Consider the following 5484-nt stretch of genomic DNA (forward strand, 5'->3'; position numbering starts at 1 on the left):
AGATAGAGATAGAGATAGAGATAGAGATAGAGATAGAGATAGAGATATAGACAGAGATAGAGATAGAGATAGAGATAGAGATAGAGATATAGATAGATATGGAGATGGAGATGGAGATGGAGATTGAGACGGAGGTGGAGACAGAGATAGAGAGAGATAGATATTATACATCTACCTTTAGTTTAGTCTTAATCTCATTTTTATCTTAATTATATAATCACTTTTACCTTTATCATTGATTTCATCGTAATCTAAATCTTAACCTTAAACCGCTGCTTAACACGATTCTCTAATTCAGTATCACTATTAAAGCATGGCTCATTCCATCTCAAATCACCCAGGCCGGGGGAAAGTGAATTTAAGTTTGCGATAAAACTCACAGGGATTGTTCCTTGAACAATTTAAGGAGACACGTATTTTTTCTTTTTGCTCAGAAATGCGAATTTTTCGAATAATGAATGTGTAAAAAAAAAATCATAACTCAAATTATTGTAGAGTGCACCCCATAACATTATACTTAAATATTGCGCAATACTCAGAGCTACCATTGTGATTTTTTCCAATTTGTTTTGAGATGGCATATTTTCAAAAACTAATTTTTTTTATCAAAAAATTTGTATGTGGGAAATTTTTCAAGAAAAAAAATTAAAAATTGTTTTTTTCGTAGGGAATTTTGATGTCTGTATGTGTGATTTTATCGATAAAAACGTTTTAATTGCGTATGCATGTTCACTTTGAGCAAATTGTGAGCACTGGTTGGGGAAATCTTCGGTAGATTGGGCAAAACGCTAATTGGGCCCCAATTGGGCTAAAATTGGAGCCCAATTGGGAAAAACTTTTGGCTCTGATCGGGCAACCTCAAAAAATTTCCAGCAAGGAAACTTTATCATAATGGGCAACAATTTTTGCGCCCTCAACTGGCACGAAAATCTGCTAGTATCATATAAGTGCATTTTCAGAAAAAAAATCATAACTCGAAAACGACGAATTTTAGCATATTCCTACTCGTACTGAAAATAGTTTATACTATTCCCTAATAGACAAAAAAGTTTGAGAGAAAAAAAAGATGTGGCAATTTGAAAAAAATCAATTTGAAAAAAAAATTTTTTTTTGTTTATAAACAATAATTAATTATTAATAAGCAATTACTGATGTTTAGTTCACTAGATCGATTCAGTAGATAAATATCTGCAATTAAAAAAATTTCTCGTTAAAATCCTTGTTTTTTTGCGGCAATTATAAACGATTTCATCAAAAGTTGCTATTAAGAGAGGAAAAAAGAAGCGTTCGTACTCAAAAAGAAAAAAATTCATTATTCGAAAAATTCGCATTTCTGAGCAAAAAGAAAAAATACGTGTTACCTTAAATTGTTCAAGGAACAATCCCTGTGAGTTTTATCGCAAACTTAAATTCACTTTCCCCCGGCCTGGGTGATTTGAGATGGAATGAGCCGCATACATTTAGGAGGAATTTGCATCCCTACCATTTCCGTTGCATCCGCCATGTTGGGTTTTCAATTCACTACCGCCGTTAAAGAAGTTTAACTTCAAATGTGAGTAGTAATGAATTCCCACGCCCACCTCTTTTACCAACATCTCTATTCAACACAGCTGGATAGCGAGTTCAAGTGTGTTCTTTTCAGCGCGTTTAAAATTCCAAAGGTACACTACAAATTAACAATTTATGCCCGACAAATAAAACACTTTGACAACTTTTTATACTTTATATATTAATCTTGTATATTTATGTGATTATAATTGGTTTGTGTGTGAATTAATGCATAGGTGTGTGTATATGTTTCTCTGTATGTGTGTGTCTTTCTGTATTCTTCGTATTTATGTATATATCCTTCAGCTTTTCTCTAGTATATAGTATAGATATATGTATGTATGTATACGTACGTATGCACAGTAGTAGCTTTAGTTATGAGAATTCTACTCATAAACAATTTCCAAATTCCATACAATTTTTAATAGAATCTAAAGAAATATTTTTATGTTCATTACAATCATACATACGAGTATTTTCATGTACATTTATACGTAGTTTTGTATGTATGTATACAATTTATTGCAAATACTTATTTGTAAAAGCACATACATAGCCTGCATTAACAATTTCGTTAATTAACAAATTTTTATAGTTTGTGGCATGTATGTATGTATGTATGTAGTTTCCGTTGAAGGAGAAGGGAGAGGCGAGTTTAATGCTCAACAATTTGCGCTGCAAGCTGCGACGTGTTTTATAATTTATCGTCCGATTTCTTTATAATTTTTCTTTCTTGGTATGCATTTGAAAAAGACTATTTACTTTTTTTGATGTTTATTTTTCACTTTAGATTTTAAGCGTTTTATTTATTTTTTAAACTTTTTCTAACTCCGAAAGTAGGCGCTTACAAAAGATACACACATTTAGGCGCATAAACAAATTTCTTCGTAAGCATAAATACAATTAACATTTATTTATAAATTGAAAATAATATACAAAGGCATATTTGCATAAAGTATTTACATAATTATTTTATTTTGCCATAAATATGTATGTATATTATATATGTACTAACGGGTGATTTTTTAAGAGCTTGATAACTTTTTTTTAAAAAAAAACGCATAAAATTTGCAAAATCTCATCGGTTCTTTATTTGAAACGTTAGATTGGTCCATGACATTTACTTTTTGAAGATAATTTCATTTAAATGTTGACCGCGGCTGCGTCTTAGGTGGTCCATTCGGAAAGTCCAATTTTGGGCAACTTTTTCGAGCATTTCGGCCGGAATAGCCCGAATTTCTTCGGAAATGTTGTCTTCCAAAGCTGGAATAGTTGCTGGCTTATTTCTGTAGACTTTAGACTTGACGTAGCCCCACAAAAAATAGTCTAAAGGCGTCAAATCGCATGATCTTGGTGGCCAACTTACCGGTCCATTTCTTGAGATGAATTGTTCTCCGAAGTTTTCCCACAAAATGGCCATAGAATCGCGAGCTGTGTGGCATGTAGCGCCATCTTGTTGAAACCACATGTCAACCAAGTTCAGTTCTTCCATTTTTGGCAACAAAAAGTTTGTTAGCATCGAACGATAGCGATCGCCATTCACCGTAACGTTGCGTCCAACAGCATCTTTGAAAAAATACGGTCCAATGATTCCACCAGCGTACAAACCACACCAAACAGTGCATTTTTTCGGGATGCATGGGCAGTTCTTGAACGGCTTCTGGTTGCTCTTCACTCCAAATGCGGCAATTTTGCTTATTTACGAAGCCATTCAACCAGAAATGAGCCTCATCGCTGAACAAAATTTGTCGATAAAAAAGCGGATTTTCTGCCAACTTTTCTAGGGCCCATTCACTGAAAATTCGACGTTGTGGCAGATCGTTCGGCTTCAGTTCTTGCACGAGCTGTATTTTATACGGTTTTACACCAAGATCTTTGCGTAAAATCTTCCATGTGGTCGAATAACACAAACCCAATTGCTGCGAACGGCGACGAATCGACATTTCACGGTCTTCAGCAACACTCTCAGAAACAGACGCAATATTCTCTTCTGTACGCACTGTACGCATTCGTGTGGTTGGTTTAATGTCCAATAAAGTAAACTGAGTGCGAAACTTGGTCACAATCGCATTAATTGTTTGCTCACTTGGTCGATTATGTAGACCATAAATCGGACGTAAAGCGCGAAACACATTTCGAACCGAACACTGATTTTGGTAATAAAATTCAATGATTTGCAAGCGTTGCTCGTTAGTAAGTCTATTCATGATGAAATTTCAAAGCATACTGAGCATCTTTCTCTTTGACACCATGTCTGAAATCCCACGTGATCTGTCAAATACTAATGCATGAAAATCCTAACCTCAAAAAAATCACCCGTTATAAACTTCCTTAAGTTCATACTTCGTACATATGTATATATGTATGTATGTATGTATATACAAAAACACAAAGCTAAGAAGTAAGTGACGTTAGAAGCGATCTCATTTATTTATATTTGAGTTGTTTTCAATTAAAAATGTTTTACATACATATGTCTGTTTGGGTTTGCATTTACCCAACGGGACTGAAAGTTAGCTGCTCCCCAAAGGAGCAGTATGGAGAAGTACAAAAGCAAAGTAAAAAATAAATTTTTGAATTTCTAACAATGCTCAGAAATAAATATCGTTTTGAGTAGTAACATAAATTATTTTCTTTTGAAAAAAAGTTAATTTATGTACATATGTATGTATGTATGTATACCACATAGAAAAGAAAAAAAACCATGTTTATATGTAAGTACACTTAATAAAACCATCAAATGGTTTACAAAAACGCCATTCTTTTATTAAAACATAAATATAATGTAAAAATTAAAATTTGCATGCATCGCTTTTAAATGCTTTAGTTGAAGCGCTCACCAAGGGCTTTTTTGGGAGTAGCAAGGGAGCGCTTCTTTCTAATGACACACAATGCTAACATACAATGAAGTGTGAAATTAGGAAGGCAGCGCTTACTGCTGAATAGAACTAATGGAGCGCTTCTGGCCCCGTTGGGTAGATATATTTGTATGCACATATATATGTACATATCGATATATTCAATACGGTCTATATGAAGTTTCACCAAAATGAGATTCCTCTATGAAAATCCACCTTAGACTTAATTGTCCCCCATGATGTAAACGCTGATCTTGTGTATCGCTTGCCAGAAAAATTATCTACACTGGACTCTACTCCAGACGCCACTATCCAATTGCTTTGTAGAAATGCCCGGTGATACCGAAAATCGAGTTAATTTTTTTCCATGGATACGTTTTCGAGATATTTTCAATTTACCGTTATCCAGCTCAAAACAAAAAGTGGTTCCACTTAGTGACGTATATCTTACGAACCAATTTAACAATCTTAAGAGGAGATACGTCAAATGAAAGCTAATGAAATTCTCCTTAAACTATATGTATATACATAATTTTCCGATAGGATTGATAGTTTCTTTTTTCTTTAGTTTTTTTATATTTTTTTATACAAAAAATATTTGCGCATTTTCATTTGACCACTCATTCCTTCCTTATTTATCTATCGCCTTTCTTCATAAGTAATTTGATTTTTTTTGTAAGAGAACAGGCAAATGCAAAAATTTGGCCCAGAACCTGTTATTTTTTAAATTTTTCTTCTGTTAAAGTTAGATTTTTTTTAAGTTTTCATTTAAAAATAAAAAAATGTAATGATTAATTAAGTTGTTAGAAACTTTAAGTCCTATCGGAAAGTGATGTATACATGCTTTGTGGAGAATTTCATCAGCTTTCATTTGACGTATTTCATTTTAAGATCTTTAAATTAGTTCGTAAGATATACGTGATTAAGTGGAACCACTTTTTGTTTTCACATGAATAACTGTAAATAGCAAATATCTCGGAAGCGTATCCATAGAAAAAAAAATTAACCCGATTTTCGGAATCACCGATCAATTCTACATAAAAATTGGATAGTGGCATCCACAGACCATTTTTTCTGT

This window comes from Rhagoletis pomonella, unplaced genomic scaffold, assembly GCF_013731165.1.
Source record: "Rhagoletis pomonella isolate Grant_MI unplaced genomic scaffold, Rhpom_1.0 Rhpom_scaffold_00002, whole genome shotgun sequence".
Lineage (NCBI taxonomy): Eukaryota > Metazoa > Arthropoda > Insecta > Diptera > Tephritidae > Rhagoletis > Rhagoletis pomonella.